Source organism: Thunnus maccoyii, chromosome 19, assembly GCF_910596095.1.
Source record: "Thunnus maccoyii chromosome 19, fThuMac1.1, whole genome shotgun sequence".
Taxonomy (NCBI): domain Eukaryota; kingdom Metazoa; phylum Chordata; class Actinopteri; order Scombriformes; family Scombridae; genus Thunnus; species Thunnus maccoyii.
The window spans coordinates 15632304-15658456 of NC_056551.1; the positions used below are offsets into that span (position 1 = coordinate 15632304).

The following is a 26153-nucleotide window of genomic DNA, read 5'->3' on the forward strand; positions in this document are numbered from 1 at the left end:
GATACATTAGAGAAAATCACTTCCCCCTTTCAAACAACAATGGTTCTGGGAAGTCGTGTAATTCTTCCGTGATCTGCGTTCTCTCTATCTTCCTACAAATGCATGTTTAAATGCATTATGCTATGGTCAATATACACATAAAGACTATAAATTCTGTACTGTGTATGTCTTCTACTGTATAGGAAAAACAGTATGTATTTATTTGCAAAAGCAGCAGTTTCATATTGTTTTGTGAGGAAGCTCAATGTGGAAATAAATCACAAATTAAAGGGATGTTTCACCCAAATCACACTAACAAACAAAAAACATATTATCTGTCTTATCTCCAGTGTTATCTGGCCATGCAGATAGTTTGGCTTTGTTTCCTCAGGTTTTGGTAGTCTGCCTCTTACACTTTTGCTGCTACCCTAAAAAGTGACGTTTAAAAAATGAACAGTAATATGTCTTTCCAGAATCGGCCTTCCTGTTACTCAGACTAATTCATGCTGTCAACAGTTTGCATGCTGTCAAGTGAAAACCACGTATCTCCAAATTAGGTCATTTAGAACTATTTTATATAAACTGATTAAGTGTTGTGATAAGAAAATTCTCTTACGTCTGAAAGTAACCCCTTAAGAAACGATTTCATTATGTGAAAATGGACTGTCACAAAGCTGGAAACTGGGCTTTTTTTTTCTTAGCTCATGAAAAGTTGATGTCTTGGAGATTCATGATTTTCCCTCGACAGCAATAATAGGAACTATTTCCTCAGTAGAAAGTAGCTCCAATGAGTTGTTTTGATTATTCAGAGTTACCAGGATATTATCATAAGTTGCTGCTGATGTGTTTGAAAATGTAATTTTCAATATTGCGAACAGCACAAATGCATATTAATTCAGCTTCATTGTATTGGGTTAGCAGAAGAAATCTCATAAATGGATTTCTTAAAACCTGGGCAAGTATAACCAAAACTGTATAGCTAAATAATACTAAAGGTAAATGGGCTAAATATGTTTTTTTTTTCCTGTAATTTGGTAAACTGAGCCTTAAATGGTCATATTAGGCAAAAATAAATTCTGCCTGCGTGTGATATGCCAAATGTGTGAGCGGATCTCTCTGTTCACACCTCTGGTTCAAGGCCTTACCAGCCTCCTGGCCTGTTTTGTCAGCTCTTCTACCAAAGAACACACACGCACACACACACACATCCACACACTTTCATTTTCTCCATCACCTCCAATATTCCCTTTCCTGATTCCTTCCTTCCTATGGAGGTTTGACCGAAAAGTGCTGCTCTGTGCTGTGGTAACATTAGCACACAGATCTGCCGGTTACACACTGCTACATCCCGGAGAGCTGTGTGTGCTTCTCACTCTCTGCTGTGGGTCAGTACTCAGGGTTTACACAGGGGGCAAAGGTGTTAATGCTACATGCTTTAAAGAAGTACAAGATGTTCACTTCAGCACTAACAGGCACCCTGGGTAAAAGCTGGAACTAATCTGAGAGGTGTGTGTGTGTGTGTATGTGTGTGTATGCATATGTGTGTGTGTACGAAAAGTATTAAAAGCAGAGAAATGTATTTGTAAGTAGGTGAAGTTCAGAGGTGCACTAGCAGCTAAACAATAGTAAATACAGCTGACATTTCTTTAGTGTTGCAGTTTCTTGCCGTGTTTACAAGAGAGAGGGGCTCCCACTTCCTTGCTTTCTCTGTGATTCTATTTTGTGCTTCTGTAGTACAAACAAGGACACTTATTCTGTACTGCGAGCATGCTGGGACACTGAAATACCACAGGTTGCTGTCTAGCTGCCAATTAATGTATTTTAATGGGCACAATATTTCTCAGTAGATATTTCTATACTGTAATTGCATGAATTTTAAATGGATATTATTAGAAATACAGATGTTTAAATGATTTACATGTTGGAGTCAATATATTAATTTTAATTTAACATACTTTGTCTGTGTATCATACTTTGCTCTGGTTATCTTTATCACTTGCATGAGAAGAACCGTCTCATTATTGGTTTCATGCATGCTGAGTAATCTTTCAATGCCCAATTGATTATGTGCATATGATACTGAGAATGTGAGGTTGTGTAGAGATATATGGAAAAGAGGCAATTTTTTCTCTCGAGTTTATAACTTCCTCTTTGGCCTGAAGTGACAAAATATATTATGTTTTGACCAAAAATAAGCTGGTTGCACATTTAGTTCAGCAAAAACTTGGCTTAGGTCATAGGACTGGTAATGAATGAAAACACATTTGCGAGCAAATCAATTTTTATAACCTTTGCGTGTTTATTAGATATTCTGAGGCAAATGCAATAAAGTGCCCAAAGCCAATATTGTATGCCATGAAGGGTGGTGGAACAATTCCAAACAGTAATGTCACCTCTACGGACCGAGCACAGACATTATACATGGAAGGAGGTTTGGAATCAAAGTGGTGTGTTTACGAGTGAATATGTTTGATTAAACCCATACAGTACTGGAAATGACAAAATGCCCATTTTTGTGCAGTGCTTTTTTTTTTTTTTTTTTTTTTTTTTTTGCAGGGATGGAAGCAGACGCAGACACACAAACGCACACGCACTCTCTACCCCAAACATATATGCATGCAAACAGAGTCACACACACGTCGTCCTCCCTTCTGCAGCCAAGGGAAGTAATGAAAACAAATGGCAGAGTTCTATTCCCGCTGGGACCTGAGGAGGAACTTAGTCATCAAGCTAATTTTATTCTTGTCTGGCCCAGAGACTCCATTTCCTCTGGGTGTTTTTACAAACGCCGGGCTGCACCACGCCATCGGCCAGTGATGGATATGAGGGCCTGATGGCCGGATGGCAGATGCTGGCCCTGTAACTCAAGCTCCAAACACTCGCTGATGACCCCCCTTGCACCCTGCATGTTCCTCACTCAATGCAGTGTTACTGATTGGGTGAGCATATGCAAACATGTACTTTGCAAATAAACTGTACTTTTCTTTTCTACACCCAAAGATAATTATAAATACACAGTTATTGTTAAATGTTACATGCATTCTTCCACAAAAGATGAAAGTCGGGCATAAAAGGCAAATGAAGTAGAAGCAGTAAAGTAGGCTCTTAATATCCTAAACAAATCACAGATATAGCTGAATGTGTAATGTCATTAGTTACAGTAAGCCTGCTAATCATGTAGTTAGGTTATGACCTCTTTCATATAACAAAGTTGTAAGCATGTCTGATTACCTCCGTCTTTGCTTCACTTGTATGTTAAGAATCATGTTACAGGCAGTGGCAAGTTGTAGGTTAGCAGCTTAAGCAGTGAGAGCTCTTGTTTCTGCTGCAGGCTACCGAGCAGAAATATCAAAGAGCTGCTTAAGCCTGCAGCAAATTAATTTATCACGTAATTTGTTTCTAAACTTTTTTTTATCTCAATACTACCGTCTTCAGGCAGACATATTTTACCAGGAGATTCCCAAATATAAGAGGGAGCTGGTGTGTATTCATTCAAAATTAAAAACTAAAAACCAATCCCATACTATCAAATTGTGTTTATGGCTGCTGTTCTTATTCAAAAAACTGAAATGTTTAATTTGTGCTGCTGATGTTATAGAGTAAAGTGACTGTTTGTGACAAAACACTAGACAATTTTTTCTTCTTATTCATTAAACTATAATGTTTCTCAGGATATGGTACAATCTATTTTCCTGAGATTCAGGCATAATTACGACACTTGATCTAAAAGCCAATGCAGAACAGGGAGCCTATTCTATTATAACTGCGTAGATTAATAATGAATGCTAAAAACTCAAATTTTGCCTGAAGTTGTGGCTCAAGAGGGAGAGGGCATGTCACAATGCTTCATTGGGTTAGCTGGATTAGTTGGATCAGTATTACGTCTTCCCATCCTCGCTCTCACCAAAGTCCCATTCTGCGACATGCGCACAGCTGGGAGCGGAGGACACTTGGGACAAAGCAGAAAGAAAGCCAAATGGCCTCCTGTTACAACTCCTCTGTTACCAGCTTGAAGCCTTCATTCCAGTGCATCCTGCATGGATTATTCAGTGACTGTACCCTTTTAGTCTTGGCTGTGGCCCGCAACAGCAAAAAGAACCTTATTGTTGTTGATTTGTTAGTATGCAACAACTTTCAGGAGAGAAGGGAAACATTAAAAAGCAATTAATATACTGGAGTGCGAAGGAAAAGAGGAGTCGCCTAGGCCTCCAGTGGGACTGCCTTTATCTGCAGCGCGACCTGAAAATGCAGAAAACATGGAAAAGATGGCTTTTAGTGTGACTTCTGCTCATCCTTACAGATGGATGACTGACGGGAGGGAGCGAGCGACAAACAAAGGCAGTTTACGATCAGCATAATCAATGTGACATCAGCACAGCAACATAATGCGCGGGGGTTGGAGTGGAGCGGGGCTGGAACACAGGATGCTCTTTTTAATAAAATGACAACTTGTTTTTTTGCAACTACACCTTCCTGATGTTTCCCTGTAAGAAGTTTTTTCTCAGGCTTTTACCACCCGTCAAAGAAGCCTTAACATCATGGCAGGATATCAGTGGCACCCACTTTAAAAGCAATCAAGTATGCATTTAAATTTCAAGCTGACAGGTTCAGCGCAGGCCTTCTTTGCTTTATTGTAAAGAAAGTGCTGCTCCTTCTGTTTCTCTACTTGAGTGTTACCCATAACTCATCATAAAACGGGGAACCCTGGCTTGAGATTAAAGGTATCTCACATTACTTGAATGGACCCAACATGAAACGGCAGATAAAGTAGAATTATGCTTTCTGTAAAAAGCATGCAAGCATCTTCACATTTATTAGGGATGTTTCTACATCTATAGTGGAGCTCTCATCTAGCCAAGTTGAACCCTTTTTCACTCAGTTCAAAAGGGTCTTATGGGAAATTTACCAGCTTTCAACACATGCACAAAAGGTGGGTGTTGAGCTGTATAAACCATTTTTACACTATGTTCCCTGAAGTAACTTGTGCCCTGAAGTAATCCTCACCGGTGTTCAAAGGCATTTTTTACCGTACTTCAACATAATGAGGTTTTCCAAGATTTTTTCTTGTTTGTCACTGAAAAAGTCTATGACCACCATGACCCCCTCTGACACACACACACACAGTACATACAGACAGGGCGAGGTGTTTACGACACACGTATTGTTGGTCCCTCTCACTCGACAACCATTCATTTGCTTCAAGGCTAAAAAGAGGAGGAGGGCGTCACTTCTGGTGGGAACCACTCAAACCTTGCATACTTTGCCATCTACAATAAAGGAGGTGGAAATCAATTTTGGGTTTTTCTCTGTAGTGAACATGGGTTATTTGAGAACAACCAAGGTAAATGTGCCCCAGCAACAATGCAGGCCTGAAAAAAGACACACATAGTGAGAAACATAGAATGGGTAACCTTGGTCTGAACACCATGGTAACAGGGCACATAGAGCATATAATGATGTTCTAAATCCAATCTGGGCATTAAACATCTGAAAAACTGATTATTACAAAAAATGATAACTGAATGAGAAAAAAACAATGGAAAGCCCCTCTAAGATTTATAATTATAAATACCGGCATTGTACACAAATCCTGTACAAATCTCAGTCCTGACAATTACAATTAGGACACACTTAACATTGGCAGAAACAATACAGTATACACCAGTGCGTCATCCAACTAAGCTCATGGACGACTCATTTCTTTTTTTTTCTTCTTCTTCCTTTAGCTACATGATGTGACATGTGTTGGGCCTGTGCACCAAAGCCCAGGTGTCATGGTAGCTACATGATGGCTTTTTCCTGCTACAAAACTCGTTCATCATCCAAGGGGCCTGTTGGGTTTTATCTCTGCCTGGCTCACTTTGAAGCACTTGATCCTCCGTCATGTCTGCCATTTGGGGCTCATTGTGTCATGAAAGAGGTCACTGGGAGGGCAGCATCACTGGCTGCTCTTCCTCCAATCCATTCATTTTAGTCTGCCTAGTCTCCATATTCCCGCTGATATTATAGAGATAGAGAAATAGAAAGATAGTGGGGGGAAGGGATGAGGGGCAGACAGACAGACAGTGCCAGGCCGAGCTGAATCAATTAAGGCACATCAAATCATGAATTCATGCACGATGAAAGTGACAAATATTGGCTGAGGCGGTCAAAGCTGTCAGGGCCTTGACACAGCTTACCCCTCATCATCATCATCAGCATTGTCATCATCCTCTCTCTCGATCTCTCCTTCGTACTTATCCCCTCTCTTGCTGGTGAAATATGTTTCTTCTCGTATAAGGGGAACATGTATATGCAGATGTACAGGCGTAATCACCCACAAATACTGTGTGAAATCTGTTGATACTAATGTAGAATTTTGCACGGGCCAAAAAATTTGGTCTCCGTTTTTTTTAACCCAACGGCTAAATTTGAGAGACTTGAAGCAATATTTTAGCTATATTTCATCCATTACTGACTGCTAGATGAGAGAAAGAGAGAGAGCAATGAATTTCTTGTTTCGTAAGTCACAATTTGATTTGTGTTAATTTCTAATATAACAAGACCTAAACATATACGGCTGAACCGTGTATGAATCGCCGGAGGGCTTTTAATTTGAAACAAAGGAGACAGGAAGTGGTGACACGTGGCCGAGGCAAGTGATGAAGTTAAACCATTGGTTGGCTTTCGGCGGCCTTCCTTCATAATCCCTCAGTCAGTGACTCACTCAGTCACGGACGTTCACATTTATAAGGTTGCTCCCTGTGGTCCAGCCAAAAAAAATGACCTTTTAGGACTTTGTTTTAAGTTCAGGAATGACATATATTTAAAACTCCTAATTTACATGTTTATGATCATAACTATATTGCACGTCAAGCCCTTGTGCCCTACAAAAACTGGTTTTACTGTGGCCCCACTAAAAGCCATCCTCACCTCTTGTTGGATCGTTCAGCACTGAATCAAAAAAGCATGTAAAAGGAAAATTCAGTGTAAAAAGTTAGGATACAATAAATCAGTTCAGGCGCTCAGATCCAGGCAAACTGCTGAACTCGAAGTATCACCCATTACAACATTTGTGGGAGTTATCAACCCCTCTCTGCCCCCTATCTCCCCTTACTCCTCTGGGTCATAGTGCTGTCAGCTGGCGTGAGCATATGTCTGACATCTCCGTCTGTCTGTCTGTCTGTCTGTCTACTTCTCTCTTCCTTGCCCTCCTTGTCTGCCCTCCAACCCCCAATGCTTGTGTCACTGTCCCTGTCACTTCTGTCGGCCACGGCCCACGTAAACATGTAGCGACCACTTGATATGTTTGTACGGGGATTTGGGGATGAACATTACCGTGTTTTGAGAGAGGAACATCTGGCTGGGGGAAAAGGTTACAGTATAGGGATACCACCAGAGCCAGAGCCCTGTGCAGAATTCCTTCCATCAGATAAATCAAGACAGCAAGTCACTGCGAAACGGGAGGGGCAGGGGAGGGATGAGAGGGTGAGAGGGAGGGAAGGGACGTTAACTCAATCCTGCCTGAGAGGAATGGAGTGCTTTGTAAAAGATGGGCTTCTGTAAAATGGCCATCTCTCTTTTTGGTCTCTGGTCTTGCTCTGTCTCAGGCTCCAATCTTTCTTTAAAGCAAGGAGCAAAACATTTTCGTCTTGTCTTTCCAGAATCAGTGCCACATTTACCGCACTCACTGTCAACTTCTCTTTTAAAGTAATTTCTACTGAAGAAATAGTCCCTATGAAAACTGTAAACAACACATTCTTATCCAGAGTACTGGACACCTATTCTGGAAAGAGAAGTTGCTATGGATTTTTTTTTAGAGCTATAGTTCAATGTTGTGACCACCACAATTAGAAAATACTATGTGCATTGCTAGATACCACTTGATGAGAAAATTGTTTTTTTGTAATTTGGGTGAGCTCACCCAAACATTAGACAATTCGGTTTTCTATATCATCCAAACTAGCTCTTTTCTTTAGGTTATATTTCCCACTACTGATTATTTTTCCAAAGTGTTTGGTACTGTTGTGCATTTTTGTCACATCTGAGAAACTGACCACTTTAAACCACCTTGAATGGCATTGACTAAATGACTTATCGAGTACTCACTCTTTACCTTGAAAGGAAAAACTTTTAGGAAAATGTAGCATTGCTTTTCTGGAAGAAGTCTGTAAATTATAGCCCTCAAACAATAGTTCTCTTAAAAGATCAATCTAGAGTGGCTACTTGGTAGGACCTTGGGTTATTCTTTTCCTTTGAATCCATTTAATTGATGTACTTTCCTCCTGATTTCCTGTTTGTTTTCTCAGCTCTTCATTGTGTTCTTGTGGGTTCACCATGTCCTGTGTTCTCTTGTACTGGCTTCATTTTATGGGAAACTGAAGCATACAATTGCACTAACTTAAACAAAAACAGACCTACAAAAAAATGTTATATGGCTGTTAGATGATTTAGGTAGCAAGTTTATTATCCTTAAAAATTCATACCACTCACAAATCCTTTCTCATCCACACTGCAGGCCAATGACACTTGTGTCCATGGTTACACTCGATTTCTTTTATTTTTGACCGCTGATACCAACAAGCACTGGCCATCATCATATCCCCACATCCATCTCCAACTCTCCCTCCTACAGTCCCTTCTTTCCCGTCATGTTGAGGGAACAGAGTTGCGAGGCAGGGATGAGTAAAGCACATGTCAGGAGACGTAAGGGTTTCCGTGGTGGCCAACGAGATGAAGCTGTCAGAGGAAATGCTGTCAGCGCCGACACCCAAGTATCAAGGGCATCTTTGTGTCTTCTCCTCCTCTGTGCCTGTCCTCTGTTGCCTTGCTTAATTACACTGCATGTACGCTACTACTGCTATTGTCAGGGGCTTGACGTGGCTGCACTGTTGGCATGCATAGAGCCAAGTTTTGACACGGTGCCCCAAGGACTGAACTGTGTGATGTGCTGTTGAAGGCTTGTGTGCGGAGGCAAGTTAGCTGAGATCAAGAAAGGGGTCATATGGTCTCTTTGTGATTGAAAACTGTTTAAAAAATAGTGAAACATTCCTGTTTTATAGGACTGCGTAGGCATGAATTTACTTCTGCGTTTGTATGTCAAAGTGTGTGCGCTTCCCAGCATGCTTGTGCACACAGTTGTCACATTAAGACTCCTAAATCAAGATGTACTACTCAAGTTTCAGTTTGGAAGAGTCAGGCTGTACTCATGTTCCGTGGTCGTGTAATTCTGTAAAAATCTGGCAAAAGCCAAATGGAGAATTTATTGTTTATTTAAGAAAGAAAGTATAGTTTGCCTAAAAGTACACATTGAAACTGAACGATACAGAGGTGTGATTGAGATGAAAGAATCTGTGAATATTGTGAGCTGAATGAGGCGTAATTCATTTAATTATATACTGTCATTTTTACCATGATTTATGACAAATATTGTTCATGATCCAGGAATTGAGAATTGAGAATGGAGCTTTAGTTGAATACCTTTTTGATAATGCTTTTGCACATTCTAAATCTATTTCTAAAGCATGAGATAGGACAAGAAAAATAATGGATAAATTCCTCGTGCTCTATTTTATATGGACTGTAAACTATTGGTTTCACAACTGGATCAAATTTACAGTGTTTGGCACTAATGGATGCATATGTAGATTTTGTTTTGTTTGGATTTATGTATTGTGTTTTGTGCTTATGGGGCTGTGTTTGTATATTTGTATTTCCATTGTGGAATTTCTCCTGGAGCATAATTTGTGGGCGGTTTATCTTTACGTTTATGTTTGGATGATGTTGATATATTGTGCTGTTAGATAATGGTAAGTGTAAATGACCAGACATGAAAATAGAAGTATTCATTTGTAAACGCACAGCTCGTGCTTAATGCAAAATGCCTTCACAATATGTGTGTATGTTCTTCAAATGTGTATGTGTTTGTGTGTACAAATCTGTACCAGCACAAGTGGTACACGAGGGCTGGCAGTTGAGGCATACTTCACACCCCAGATTGACCAGGAAGTAGTTGACAGCTCTCAGTGCCCTGGCCTACCGCTAATTTCTTCACTTCCTTCCTGCTAGCCTAGCTTAGCATCAATCACCTCTCTCCACTCGCAGCGCTAGTGCAAACCAATTTCCTTAATGCTGATTGCACTGTAAACCAACTCTCCTCACCCGCTCTGGCTCTTGTTCCGTTTGGCTCGTCCATTCTTTCTTGCTTTCCTTCCATGGCTTTCTCTTGACTTGACAAAGTAATGATTCAACTCCTAAAAGCTGCTTAGCTGGAATAGATGACTGAGAAAATCTCCAGTATATTATACTTCTGTTCAATGTCATATAATTTTCAGCTGGAGGCAATAAACTTGGTATTTTTGTTTAAATTTAGAAATGCAGCTTAGTTTATCTTCTCTTACTTGACAATTATAGGCAAATGTTTATAGGCCACGATCTTTAAATCAGATTCAGATCTAAAGGATTTTTATTGGCATAACATGACTTAAATAAATCTAACTATAGTGTAGAATGCAGAGGGCTCAGTGACAGAGACAGCAAGAGTGAGAGGGGATCCCTACTTCCCGCTGAGGCATGAGAAATTCCCTACATGTTTCTCAAGTTTTGGAGTCATCATCAACACAAGAGGAGGCTAGCTATTTCTCACCTTCACTGAATCTGCACACCCGGCCCTCATCTGAGGTCAGGAACTGTGCCAGAGCATGTGCATTTAAATGTGTGTGTGTGTGTGTTCATGGTTCCTTTTAATTCTGTCTCTAAGGCAAACACAGCAAGGTCCCAACACTGAGACAGACAGGATTCACCCACTATAGCAACACAAGCGATGACAAGTAAACCAGATCACATTTTAAATGCCTCCTAATTCTTTTTTAATTTATTGTGTTAGTATCATGTGGGACACAACCACTAGAATCATGACTGGGATTTTGTCAGTGCCGCAAGTATAAGTATATCTTACCGTGAGAAGGGTTAGGCCTAAACACAGCAGCTATCAGCTCTCACCTCATCAGTGTCATTCCAGCCAATCATGAGATCCAGTGCCAGAATGCTCTGCCACCACACCCTTTACCATAGCACGGCCCTTCTATGAGAATTAACACCACATCAGTCTATGAAAAAATTTTAACGTCCAAAAGAATGATCTCCTTCATGTTCTTTTGTTTAAATCTTAGAGGCTATGTGTGGACAACAGTGTGATTTTAAATAGATTAAAGATTACACAAGTAGCAAGCTTCACATTTTTTCCAGGATTTTTAACTATGAAGACAAGCCCAAAATCAGAATATGTCCATTTGAGCGTCTTTTAACTGTCACTTTTGAGGAGGTTATTGTTGTCTTTCGCCTCAAGGAAAATTTGTGTTTAGCAAATTGTTTACTAATTTGTCATGTCATGGCATTTCAGTGCAAACCTGCTTGAAGTGAGACAAAAAATATGAAAGTTTGTAAACCATTAGTAAAAAGTTCTCAAAAGAAATAAAAAAAAAATCTAACAAAAAACATTACAAGGATAAAAAATGTAAAAAAAAAAAAAAAGCTAAAAGAACATAGTAAAAGGAATCCTGTCAGGTAACCAGTGAATAAATGCTTTTAAGATGGCAACTGGATGAATGTTGCTCAGAAGGCTAAATTAATAAATCTGCATGAATGAAATCCGCAAAATACTAAATTGAATTCCTCTTAAGCTTTTGGCTAAATGTCCTGAACTACTCCACCATATTTCTTGGATTCTGCATACTTCAGTTTGCCTACTTTTCTTTTTTTTTCCTGCCCCTGTTTTAAACTTGGGATCCAGTGGCAGGTCTTTCCCAGTGGAGAGATTGATGAAGTGCAGTGGCCCTGGGGCCAAGGGAGAAGTAGTCCCCTGCTGGGACTTCTCTCTGGCCCACTGAGCACACCACAGCCACACAGGATACATCACTCAATCTGCTGCTGGCACACACACAGGCCCAGCACTGGGCTGGACAACATAAGGGCTGGGTGGCTATGAAGAAATCGTAGCTGCCTTTACTCTTGTCCTAATGGCTGGTACACAGCGGTTCATGTTTCAGCCTTGCTCCAGGGCCCACCACTGACATGCTGCTACATTATGTTAGCCTGTGTTTTATTTGGCTCTGTTTGGTATAATGTAGTGGAATAGGAAGTAAGGGGGGGGGGGGGGGGGGGGGGGCACAATTGAAGGCCCAGCAGGAGGGCCACTCCAACACAAACAGTAGGAGAGTGATGCCTGGTGTGAGTTGCTGCACACAAACTGCTGTGTTACATGCTGCCCAAGCCACAGATGGAGCAATTTTGTCACTGCGTTTTGTATGTGGTGGGATTTTGCAGTGTAAATGTCAACAGGTTCAGCTTCCAAAATCATCAGGCGTGTATAGTATCTATTGTACACTGTGTCTGCGCATGAAGTGTTTAGGGGAGGGGGCACAAATGCTACTTGGTGTTGGGTGGCATGCACGTCACATCGGGCTGATGGATGGCTCAGATTGCCGTGACCAGGATGCCCCAGCTTCCAATGCACAGCTACTAGCATGAGCAGTGCTTTCGCAGCCACTGACACTGACTTGTCTGGGACTGCCTAGACTGGCGACATAGTCTGAGAGATTCCTGGAGAAAGCCCCGGTGCATACACATGCTTGCATGCTGACACACACAAAGACATGAAAAGTGGGGGTCGGGTTGCCCTGACAAATTACCCACATCCCCAGCACTCCAGTGTCTCAGCATGGGGGAAACTCGATGGCCCGGTAGGAGGTGGGTGGATAAGTGGAAGGTCAGGGATTTGAGAGGAGAGGGCACCCAAAGCCCACGCTTTCTCTACGTAAGGCATAGAGGAGAAAAGACTGGGCAAGGCGTGCATTTATTTTAAGTCTCTTTATCCAGTCTATCACCACAACCTGTGCTTGTTGGCGTGCGGGGCACAGAGACTCAGAGTATGTGAGAGGTATACATATTTATGTGTGTGTGGGCATGCATGTGTGGAGCAGTGAAGGCCGGCGTTCCAGACTGCAGGGAGAGGATTAGGAGACTGGAATGCAAGACACTCCTTGACCCCGGTGCGACCTTTGAGGCTAAATCCCTTGCCCATATCTGTCCCTCATGGGTCATGATCCAATTGGTCGCCCCTTTAGAATGCTGACCTCTTATGCACCTCGTCACTCAGTCTGCTTGAAACATCTCCATTCACTGACAGTGGGGCCTTAGCTAGCAAGCTAGGATAACAACTGGAGGGTTCTGGTTGTAGACAAGTTCCTCAGGGTACAGGAATAACATTTCAAAGCTGAAATTCAGCAGCATTTTCGTTAATGCAGGCCTACTTAAGGAAATAAAAAAAAAATATCACTCTTGTTCTGCCTTTCAAGTGTCCATGTACACCTAAAACATATATGAAGCGTTTCCCCTTTCCCTCTTTTGGAGGCCTGTACGCCTTTCCATTTGCAAGCGTGTCGACCAAGAGTGACGTTAATGGAGGTGGAGAGGAACGAACACATCACAACGGCGGGTGAGTGGCAGTGACACTGAGCAGCAGCAAAGAGCTGGGTGGCAGGCAATCAGAGAGGCTCTCTTTCTCTTTCACTTCAGTCCCACATGACATGGCTGACTAGAGAGATGAGAGACAGATGGGTGCCCCGCTTGCTACTGAGGCCCCCTGAATAAAATATCACACTTCTGATTAATTTATATTTCATCTGCATAGAGAAAAGCATTATTGTTTTTAGATGTTTTTTGAGATGCTTTCTATTGTTGATTCATTGCATTGTCTATTTTTCTTTAAATAAGTAGACTTCATAGGATAATGCTAAATGGTCACTGATATGATTTTTTTGCAGATAATTTGCTCACGTGGCTGGTTGACAGTAAGTTACGCAATTTTCAATCACTCAATTAATGCTTTTAGAACAAGATTATGATTAATAAATGGTTAATATTTTCTTTCAAGTTCAGAAGTTGAAACACACATTTTTTTCAATGGCATGACACTGTGCATGTGTTTTCTTTGGGATTATATTGTTCATACTTGTTGAGGCCTCCTGGCTTTTCACCTACCTTTCTGTCATCACATCTCTCACTCTGTCTCTTTTTCCAGTAATGCTAATGACTATAGCTGTATTTCTCTGTCACAAACTTACAATTACATCAATTGTAGCCTACTACTCCATAATGTTTTTCAGTAACAAATTGCTTTAACTGGCTTTATCCAAGGATACTGCAAAATGATACCCATAGTATAAAGATACGAGAAATGAACATATTCTACTGCAAGAGGAATACCTTTTTTCATGTCTCCTATTCTTTTCTCTGGTCAACAAAAACAAAACATGATTATAATGACAATTATGTTGTTTAAATAACATATTTCCAAATATGTTATTCACACAACATAATAGTCACCAGCAGATGGTTGTGCTGGCTCCACATTAGTTAATTCAAATGAACTCAGAATTTGATTAGAATGGGTGTAGAGGGAGGAGAAGATAGATTTAGGAGGGGAGGAGATGGTGACACGGTCAACAGTTACATCAGGCACCTGTCATGGAGCTGTGGCAGCAAGGATTGAAGCAAAGAGGGGGTAAAAGAAGAAAAGAGGTGGAAGAAGCTGGTCAATAGCCAATAAGTTAGTGTTTAATGCGTATGCTAAAAGGTCACACAGAGTGATGCATCCTTGCAATCAAAAAGACGGCAACTATACTTGTGTCTAGGCATGTGGAGATATATATATTTTTTATAAAATATGGTGTTAACTAGACATGTTCTTTCACTCCCTTGTCTTGTCTTGGCCATACAGAACTGTGTGAGCATGTTTGTGCAAATGAACACACGTGTCTCCAGTGTAAGGCTGCCTCTCTGTGCATCTGTCTGACAGGGGCAAAGAAACAGCTGTGAGGAGCCTTGAAGGTCACCCAACTCTGCTCCTCACCTGTGTCACATCTGCCTGCCAGTGCCATCAAGGTGCGTCAATCTCCCACCCTGGCATCTGTCTACCTGTGGCGCTATGGCCAGCACGCTTCTACCATCCCCCTACCCCTCGCACATCTTGTTCCTTAAGGCGTCTGTCACTCACCTGTCATTTCTTTCATCAACTCCTGGCCTCCGTCTCCCGTCTTGCGCTTGCCCCGGCAAAGGTGGGAAGGTAACCATTGGAGCGAAAATGGTGACCATTTTGTCCCAGTTCCAGGTTTAGCTGCTGCGAAGGATGACACATCAGTGAGGTGTTGACTGACAGCAGCAACATGCTAAGCAGGTTTCTCTATGGAAGCACTGGAGTTTGGAGCCTTGACATGTTAAATATGTGACGCATAAGAATGTGACATTTTCCATCTATTACAGAAACTCAAGTTTTCTTTTACACAATAGATCAAAACAAAATTGTTAAAAATGATGATGATCTATGAGATGTGGTTGAAAGCTCCTGGAAAAAACTAGACGATGAGTTAAGATTTTTTTTGTCATATTACAAGGTCAAGAGTGATCTTTCTTGTAGAAGTGTAGACTTTTGTATATTATTTTACACCATTGTCGTAATAAATAAAAAGTAAGAACAAACCTATGAAGCTCAGTGTTTCTATCACAAATCACATTATTACAACCATTTATAGTACTAAATCAGTTACAGCATGCTTAAGAGGTTGAGGTCTAAGAAAAGGTTTTTTTGTATAATTTATGAATTAAAAAAATGTTTAACCTCTCTCACAGTAAAAATCTTTGTATCAGATGGAATCAGAACCCAGATCATCAGGTTCGTCATTCATCACCTCACCTGTTTGCAGGTGTGTCTCTGTCACAGTGAGAAAACATATTTCTGTCCCTTTTTACTATGCGCAATGCACATATTTGTACATTAGGTATATCATATCAAGTTTGGAAAATCCCCATAACTTCAGGAGACAAAGCCGCATACACAGATATGGTATATACACAACATTTCTCCTCACACCTCTGACAGCTGAAAAAAACCCTTAATTTCTTAGAAATCTGTTTGTGGCCTGAGGGTCTTTGACCTCTCTTTCTACTCTGAGGAAAATGATCAAAGTGATGCAGCTCTTCAAGGGTTAAAAACATCACCAGCAACAAATTTGCCTTTGCTCAGTCTACCACACAAGCAAATGCTAAACTATCGACAACCTTGCTCAAATTCCAATCTTTGTGCTGTGTATGGAAAGACCCCACAGGTGAATTCATGATTGAGGGGCTTTACTGAAGACTAACATGTCTTGAGGCACAGAGAAGGCGGGGATAGTTACTTCCTAACATTTTAAGTGTTGTTTTCTTGGAGTCTCTTCAGCACAGCAAATCCCACATGAGCTCTGTAGAGGCTATTTCAGCTATCAGTGGCTTCCACAGACCTATTGTGAGTACTGTCTGAAATATTGCACAAATAACGATCAAAGCAGCTCCCTGCACTGGCTGGGCCAAGACAGTAAATCCAGCCTGGTGAAGGCCAGACAGTGATTTTGTTTCACATTTCCGCCCAAGACACAGGCACATGCAAGGAAGAAGAAAATAGAATAGATAAAAAAAAAAGAGCCTTTGGCTGTGGCCCAAACTCCAGCCATATCAGTTAGGCTTTGCTGCCACGTGGCATATGGTACAAGACAAACTGTCAGCCTTTTTCCCTCCTGTCTGTGCTTGCTTAGAGATGACAGGAGCAAGAGCACGTTTGTGTCCCAGCAGCAGGCATCAGGCAGGCTTAGCGGTGATTTGGGGGGAAAAGGGGAGAAAGGCAAGCATCTTGCTGTGGCGAGCAGTGATGCGTCTGCATGGCCAGGCGTGGGGGGCTACACAGTAGCTGCGGGGGACAGCACAGTGGCTGCGATTGTGAGGAAACTGCAAATTGATCAAATTGTGGAGGCAAGACTTTGGGCCTATTATCTGGGTCATGTCAATGTCTCTCTGGTCTCCAGTTGGTCACAGGGGCAAGTAGAGTGTGTGTGTGTGTGTGTCTGTGTGTAAAGAGTCGAAGCTTTAAAAGACAAAATTAAATTTTTGTATGTGTGTCTAGTCAAACCTTCATGCATATGTTGTTTGCGCCATGCCTCTGCAACAAATACATCTAACAAACACCAAACACAAACAATCTCCATTAGCACCAGTGTGATACTTCCCAACACTCTGTTGTGAAGGTGAATCTAAGTTCAAATCCTGCATATCACCAATTTCTAATCATTATTTAGAGACTCTGGATGTTTTCTAAGTTTTCTGCTCAAGTTTTCATGGCTGGATACAGAAACTATTCATGAGACAAGTGAAGTTGCTTTTTTGCTTATATGTAAACCGACATCTGCAAGTCACATTGTTCCCCTATCAGCGGTGATCACAGAGCTAAGCCTCTATCAGAGTTGACTTCAGCAGAGCATATCGTGGCTATTAGCCTAGCATGGTGCATGATCTCTGTCTTGTCTTGTTGCTGAGGGTGCTGCAGTGTGGGGACACATGCATGAGGGAGGGCGTTGTCGTCACTTGTCACCATGCTTCTGTCTTAGTCCCTGGAGTTTCGATGGCTCCCTCCGGTCCCTTGTCACTCCTCCTGGCTGCAAACAGCTGGTAACCAGAGCCAGTGCCATGCTAGTTTACATGGTGGGTTGTATGGTACATGCTTCCAGTACTGGAAACAGCTTATACAAAATACCAGTTTATTTAATATCTTTTTTTCACTTTATTATTATTTCTTTTGTATATGTGTGTGTATGTATCTTTTCAGTTGCATGTTCATACCAGCAAATGTCAAACAGGTTTGATAAAAGCAGCTCCTGAGTCCAACGACCAAACAACCCGATTCCTTGTAAATCAACAATGCTGATATTAGCTGTTGAAGGCTAAATGGCTATTATGGATCCTCAACACTCTAACACGTTGTGACCTGCCTCCTCTGGTGAGGTATGTGGCGCTGTGTGTGGGAAACACATACGCACATATACATGCATAGCCGACCACTGCTCTGTGTGTGGGCCATGTTTGCCACCACTTAGTGACAGGTCAGACTCCCATGGTGTGATCAAACAGCAGCCACAACTCTCTAGAGTTCCCACAACACTCCGCCTGGTGGAGAGTGGACAATAAAAACAAGAGTGGTGGGCTTTCATCACAGGCTTTACCAAAGCCTGGCTTATTCTTGCTCACTCATTTGGCTTTACTTTGTCAAGGTTAGCTCAAAAATTTAAACTATGTTTTACTGTGTGCACAGAGTGGCTCCAACAGCATATAGGCTACAGTAGATATTGTACTACCTGTTTTACGCTGCATTTATATTAATGAGTAAAGAAAAAATCAGGTTTATTTACACTTGGGTCTTATTTTTATATTTTTGGGCATCATTTCTGTTGGTTATTGTACTCACATAAGTGATTGCAGAAGTGTAGGAACATGGTGATTTCGTCCAATTGGGTAGAAAACATGAGCAATCAGATGATCATAAAAGTTGTAAAGCAAGCCTAGAGTTTAGCCAAATTGTCTAAAACATTTTATTTGGAGGCAAAAGAGTCTCAGTAATCCCCCATTGCAAATGAACACTTGCCCACACAACTACGGTAAGTCCTGTAGGCCAAAGTTGAACCAGGAAGTCAGTCTGTAAACTGTGATGGATGTTTACAAGGGACATTTTTGGTAATAATTTCACTGCATTTGTTTTCTCTTCCAAATAAATTAGATTAACCTGGGAGTGTACAGTATATTAAAACCTGTATGATCTGACAGAGATATTACCTTGCTGAGTACAATACTATTATACCCAATAGGAATGATGGCCAAAGCTATGAAAACAAGACCCAGGTTGTATTTCCTTCTAATCAGCTCTCCTGTTGCATTTCCCCCTTGATACAAATCATCTTACAGTAGGAGCCAGGTACTTGGATCGCAGTGACAATATTTTGTTGTTGTATGTCTACCACTCATGAAGAGTGGGAAGATTTATTCGGACTTGTGCAAACAGTGCTGATTAGCTCTATAAAACTTCAGGCTAAGCAGGCTGACGGCCAGTCAGCCAAGAGGTATTGTAGTAAGGACGGGGCCCTATCTGTAGCGCTATCAGCCCCAGCCCCTGCCCTCCACTAATGGAATTGTCCTCCACCCCAGGCTGTGTATTACCATAGATCTGTGGGATAGTCTCACTCCAGCAGGAGAGCCCAGTGATTTAATAAAGGGCCCCTTTCTAACTCACTTACAACACAACAACATCAAGACAGGCAAGTTCAGACATATAGCAAATAAATAAACAGAGGCTCCCTTTGGAAATGGGATGTGCAACTCAATCAGTGTGTGTGCGCATGTGCGTGTCTGTGTCCATGACCAGGCCGATTATTCAAATAAGCTGGACCTTTTAGTCGATGGAAGAAACCAGATACGACAAGTAGTTCGTGGTGTATGAACCTCGTCACTCCTCAATCTGCACTGAAAGTTCTCTTTTATTAGCAGGAAAGTATAAAACATTTTAAACCGATTTTATTGTAGGCTCATTTGTTGATCCCAAGACCTTTTGCATTTTGAGAAATATCTAATATCTAAAATCTATCAAAACTCTTAAAATCTGAAGATATAAGAGATTTGTGAATAGTTAAAATGAAAGAATTTAAAAAGAGAGAGAACAATACAACAGAGAAAAATTAAACATCTTAATGTCTATGTGCAATCTATTATCTTCTGTGTATCTGTCTATGCTACTTTTATAAAGACATCCCTGGTGTATAGTAACTCTTCCTTTCTTTCTGACTTTGTGTTCAGCTGGCGTGAGAGTGAGTGACAACCAATAAAACAATAGACTACAGACAATGACATAACGCACTTTAATCCTTTCCACTTGGAATCGATTGTTACACCTTGGGGTGCAACATTTTAAGATTATGTTGCTTTATCCAAGAGTTTAATATATTATTTCTGAAGAAGCAGCACATTTTTGCTCATTCTGTCATTGACTCCAACAAAGCAGTAACCACAATCTGTCTGTCAGCAGAATTTGGACTGTGTAGACCAGCTTTATTACATCAGTGGTGTGAAAGGTATGGATTATCTCAGAGTTTAGAATCAATTTTTCTGTCTACATATGCTCTTAGTCTGTATTCACATTGCCCAACAGAATTATATACGTCTAGTGAGAATTAATCTATTTATCAAATTCCCATGTTGTTGAAGAGATTCCAGTCACTTCAGGTTATAAGCACAGTATCATATTAAGTTACAGTGTCTCCTCACCAAAGACTAATTCTGCCCATATAACCGGAGCTTATACAAAGGCATACCAGCGCAGTATCTGTGTGGGCTGGGCTGGCGGGCAGCCGATAGGCCTCTGGCTCCATGTTACGAGCTCCTGGACCATGGTGCCATTACCTCCACACACACCTAATGAAGTTATAGCAGGGCTAGGGCTATAGGGCAACGACTCCCTGTAGATTGCTGGATCTGGGCCTGCTGTAGCCCACACACACAGAATCAAGTACACACAAATACACGATTAGACACACACACACACACTTGTTCAGTGGATTGTAATGGTGCGTGCAGCCCAAAACTACTTCATGGTGTATGGTGCAAGCAACACTCATTCCTCAAACAGCCCCTCCTCTCCTTCCATCCCTTCTTCCCTAAATTGGAGAGGTGGGGTAGATTGATGTCTTATCTGCTGTCTACTGGGTGGCTAGGTAGAGTCTCACTGTCTCTGTGTCGTGGTAAACACACATTAAGTCCCCTTGACCACCCTGGAGCACTTGTTGGCTAACTCTTAAAAAGCCCAGGCAACGCAATTATCTTTTATGACCTGCCAGAAAACATTGGCTGTGGGGAGGCTATGGAGGTCCACATTCGGGCCCTACAGAGGAGGGTCATAAGTCGTCACCTGAGTCCCTCTGTCTAAAGTGAGATCTTAAAGAACAAGTTCCTTTTACTTTGACACCCTTATGTTTCTGCATTTCCTTTCAGTGTTTTTAGCTTTCTGTCTCACCTTTTCAGCATTTGTCTTCGATTAATACTTAATAATTTGATTTACTGTTTCATGCACCTAAACTGAGAGCTAGCCCACCTGCAGTTACTCTGTACACTGAAAGTACACTTTCTGTACATATACAGTTTTCCCTCCAGTCTGTGGCTTCTCCTGTACACATGTTGCAGTGTCCTTAAGCAAGATACTGAACCCCACTTGCTCCCCGTGGTTAGGCCAGCACATTGCATGGTAGCATGCTCCCATCGGTGTGTGAGTGTGTGCGTGAGTGGGGGAATGTGTGCTAAATAAATACAGTCCATTTGCTATTTCCTCCAGTCTTTATTGCTCCAAAAGAATCTTAATGTGATGTTTCAGCTTTTTTCTCCCAGATTTTTAATGTTTTCATTCAGATTTTCATTTTATAAAAAAGGCTCAAAATAAACAAAGGGAAAAAAAGATATTTAGCGAGGTCATGAGTGGACCATTTAGGGCTAAATTGCAGTAAATTCTGAGTTTTTTTCCCATTGTATTCCAGATACAATGCCTTGTCTTCTTTCTTTTACTAAATTAGTTTGCTCTAATTGGTGTTAGGAAAGTAGAATTGAGTCTGGTTACGTATGATTGAACACAAATGCTCTGTCTCAGTTAAAATTCTTGATGTCTGCATCATTTCTTATCCATCAGCCATCTTACAAAAAATGGCTACTACATGAAGCCAAATGAGGGATGGTGACAGCCAGTCTCTTGGATCTGTTGTACGTTCCTTAATTGCCTTGTGTGGAGACCATTGTCTCTGCTGTAAGGGCGTGCCGAGGGTCAGCACTGTAAATCAGTACATTGGAGTCGGTCATTATATACGGCCTTTACCTCCCCTAACTGGTGTACAGGGGCAGGAGCAGGAGGGAACCTACAAGAATGTCAGCTATCAATTCCTGGAGCCCTCCCTCCTGCTCATCTCATTAAAGGACAGATAGATGGACCTGCTGGCTCCAGCACGTCCATCAAAAAGGACGATCAGGAAACTGCACAGACAGCAGGATGTTGGGTTTGTTGAACATACCATTGAGGGGGCAAGATAAGATGGAAAAGATTTAGATTAGACATGATGATACTTGGCTTTTGTTCAATTTTTCATTCTGTGGCATTTTCATCTCACGGCATTTGTATCAATTTCTTTGATTCTTCCAACCTACTTGCTTATATCAGCCGCTTTTTCCTTTTATCACTTTCCTCTCTCCAACCCGTCCTCAGTATTTCCTTCTTTTCACCCCCACATGGTTCATATGTTCATCATGCTCATTGCCTCTTCGTGCCTTGACCTCAGTGATTCGTTATAGGATTGAACTCAGGTCTCCTAATTAACAGCAGCCTTGATAGGTCATGACAACCCCAAGCTGAGGCTGTAGAGTTTCTATGTGACCCTGAATCACAGCAAGAATTACTTTCCCCGTTAGAGAGTTAAACAGGGAGGGACCGCTCATGTTAAAGAGTAAACATTTCTTGTATTCCTGGGATTGTGATTAGGATTGTGTTTGTAATTTAACTGAAGATGATTGATATCAAACAGAACTTGTATCTGTGCATGACAACGTAATTGCTAAATTTATTAGTATTTCATCTTACGTCATGATTACTCAAAAAGATTTGGAAATTTGTCATTCAATTTGTTTACTCTCAAATAATTTTTAATACATTTAACAGCAACAAACAACACTTTCACACAATTAGAATACATTTTCAAACCTTAGGACTTTTTGCTAACAATGTTAGTTTGGCATACCAATTAGTTCATAAATTTGAAGCTGGCGAGAAATAAGATTTGCTATAAATCATTTTCTTAAATTCAACTTCAAGTAAAGACTTCATATTTCACATTTACCAAGTGGTGTGGTACAAGTAAAGACATTATTATAATTATGTCCCATATTGCATTTAATGCATTCACTCAGTTTTCTTAAGGGATCTACACATTTTACACTTTTATGTTCAGATGCTATTGAATATATGTTTTCCCCTTCACCATGTAACATATGGAACACTCTTGACAAAAACTCCTTCAAATGTTTATTCAACTATTGACATTTAATAAATATAAGTATTTGTGTTGCTACAGTATATGACAATGCAGCTCTCAATCCACAAATGCTGCTCTGCTCTGTTATCATGTATTGTGTATGTATTGTGTTCATCACGGTCATGATCAGCAAATGCTCCCTTGACCTTTTGTTGCTGTCCACTGGCAACAATCTTTCCAGATAATATCCCTGATATCAGGAAAGCTGGGGCCTTCACAGAAGGACCCTCATTGTAGTGATGTGTGCATATGGAGGCCGTACGTCCGCAGGGGAAGAGCCGGGTGCCTGTGTTGGTGTATCGTATGGGACAGGCGGTGTCACACCAGGACCTTAACAGGCCTACTGATCGTCCCTGTAGAGAATAAAGATAAGGGGAAGGTCTGACTCCAACGTGTCCCCAGGCCCTGAGTACAACTGGAGAGCCTGCCTGCAGAAGCTGGTGTGCCTGTTTACCATCTTACCAGGGTTCCCCACAGTCGGCGGCAGCGCCTCTCTGCACGGACTAGAAATGTCTTGTGAGTACGGGCAAACACGCTGTGAAGACAAGAATATGGAAGCTGACAGAAATAAACGCGGGTTGGGGGAGAGGCGAGAGACAGAGAGGGAAAGGGAGACGCAGCGAGCGACGGGGGTCCCAAAGTGCTGAAGAGATCGTGCTGGCATGGTGGCCAGAGGCCTTTCAGCTCAGTGGGCACCACTACCTCTCCTTTCTCCCTCTGAGGAGCTGTGTGCTGGTGCTCAGATGCTGCGAAGTGCGTGTGTGTGTGTGTGACATACAGACGCACATACATACATTCACACACATATGCACGGTCAGACACCACTGTGGCCTCACTGCCTGCACCGCCATCGTGTTTATCTCTGGCTATATGTGTCAGTGTCTGTGAGCTTGTGTTGTGCAAGTTGTGTGGACCTCACAGACATGTGCGTGCATGTATAGTCATTGTTTATTATGTTATCTCAGATCTTGAGGCTACAGCATCACTTAACTTATAAGATTTCAAATCGTCTTGCAGTTACAGCAGGCAAACTGTGCGTGATAAATGACAGACATACAATATATGTGTGTTGGTAAAGCTAGATATGGACTGTTGATATGAACTAGTAGTGAATACAGTAGAGAGACAGAGAGAAAGACAACATAAATAACCACCATCTGCAGTTTGTCCAGAATACATCTTTTAACATGCTTGAGTATGTAAGATATATATTTTTTGTCTAATTATTTCAAACTTTAAAAACTGATTCCTGCATGGATATGTAAAGTTAAGACTATGTGTTAGAGTAGATCAGCCTTAATTTGCTGCACTGTAAGATGTTTTCAATTATAGGTGGAAATGGAAGTGCTTGAAGCCAAAGAAATGTCATCACATCCTGGATTAACCAGTTTCTTTTCCCCACTGGGAAATCCATTCCAGTAGCATGGCTTATTCTGAAGGTATTAAGAAGTTTGCTCTAATTCTCAACAATTCTTTTTTTCTCTCTCTTTTGTTTTCTTTTCTCTTGCACTTTAACTCATTCTTTATCCCTCCTAAATCTCTGTCTTCATCAACTCATGCTATCTCCAAAACAGAAGTGCACAAGTGCCGAGTGAAGAAAGGGAGTGACATTTAGGTGAAAGAGGAGACAGTGATATAGATGGTGACAGAGGAGAAGTGCTGAGAAGTTCAGGACCTGATGATAATTCACAAATGCATATTCTTTCCTCTTTCCCCCTGTTTCTCTCTATTTTCATTCCTCTTTCTTACTTAAGATTAAGAATATAATATTCAAGGTTTCTCTGTACCTCACACTCTGGTTCTCCTTCTTTCCTCCCTACCCACCCTGATTTTCCTTCCTACCGCTCACCCTCAGTTTGGGGGGATAGTGGAGCAGGGCAGAGGTTTGGGGTTGGGGTTAGGGAGAGCGTAGCCCCGGCGCCGGGGCGCTGCCGATGCAGTAAAGCGATTCTGATTTGTGCCCACAGCCATCAGCGTCACTCTGCTCGGCTTGTCAGTCTGTAGGAGCATCAAAGCATGCTGTCCAGGACTGCTGTCACTAACAGTAATAGATATCATTTCAAAACCATCGGTCCTGCCCATTGTGTCTGGCTCAAGCCAGTGGCTGGGGCCCACCTTGGCCACGGTTGGATGGGCCTACTCCGCGTGCGGCACACTGGGGCCCCGGCGCCGGGCTTAACTGTTGGGTCACGGTCTGATATGTAGACATTCATGGATGGTTAACTCAGTAAATGTGTTGATATGGCCAGAGAGCTGGAGTGAGTGGATGGTTGAGAATATGGTCAGGCATAAGTACTGTCATGTGAGGTGGGTTTACATGTGTAGAAAAGATTTAGGAAATTTTGGGATAAATGCACCGACGTCTGATATGGTCCATGTCTGGTTTGGTTGGATCACTGTTTCAACTAGCCATCACATGGAGGTGTCATTGCACACACACACACATGCACACACATGCACACGCACTCGCACACACGCACACACACACACACACACACACACACACACACACACATGCACACACACACACACATACACTGCGTCACATTGTCCTCCTACACCAATCAGAGCCTCTGTACAGCCTCTAATGGCCATTAACTACCCAGCCGGTGGTGCAAAGAATCTGACATCACAAATGTCACTCTGCATTAGGCCCACATTACATCAAGACTCCCTCCAAGATAGCTAGGCATTCTGGCACTGAGTGTGTATCTATGTGTTTGTGTGCGTGTGCACGCATTTGTATCTGCAAGTTTGAACAGGCATGTGTCTGCACGTGCTTGTGTGTGTAGCTATGTGTCAAAGTGTGAGGGCATGTTGGGTGTGTGTGTTTGCATGTGTTATTGTTACTTCATTTGGACCTTTTCCGGTATAAACACTGACCTTGTCGAGACTAGTAGTCCTCATGGGGACCACAGCCCGGTCCTAATGAGGCAGAATGTAATTTCTGAGGTCCTGGTTAAAGTTAGGGGTAAGGTGTGAATTAAGGTTAGGGTTAGGGTTTGGGTTAAGCTGTCCACAATGAATGGAAGTCAATGCAATGTCCTAACAAGGATAACTTGTGTGTGTGTGTGTGTGTGTGTGTCACCAAACCTGTGTGCCTGTTCACTCTAATATAGTCTTTCTCTTTCACTGCATTGTTCTGTGATACACAGCTATCTAGTTCAAGCAACTGTTACATATATACAGTAGATTCCACATAGCATACACACAGATGTAACC

The 26153-nt window shown here is 41.7% G+C and overlaps 1 long non-coding RNA gene across 4 annotated transcripts in view; it reads left to right on the forward strand.

Moving 5' to 3' along the window:
- LOC121886018 overlaps positions 1-15489 on the forward strand; it is a 101233-nt gene extending 85744 nt beyond the window's left edge. For all 4 annotated transcript variants that reach the window (XR_006092660.1, XR_006092659.1, XR_006092661.1 and 1 more), the window contains 3 exons: positions 13369-13453; positions 13782-13808; positions 14816-15489. This is a non-coding gene — a long non-coding RNA (uncharacterized LOC121886018). The remainder of the gene's footprint in view (positions 1-13368; positions 13454-13781; positions 13809-14815) is intronic.
- Positions 15490-26153: the final 10664 nt, after the last annotated feature.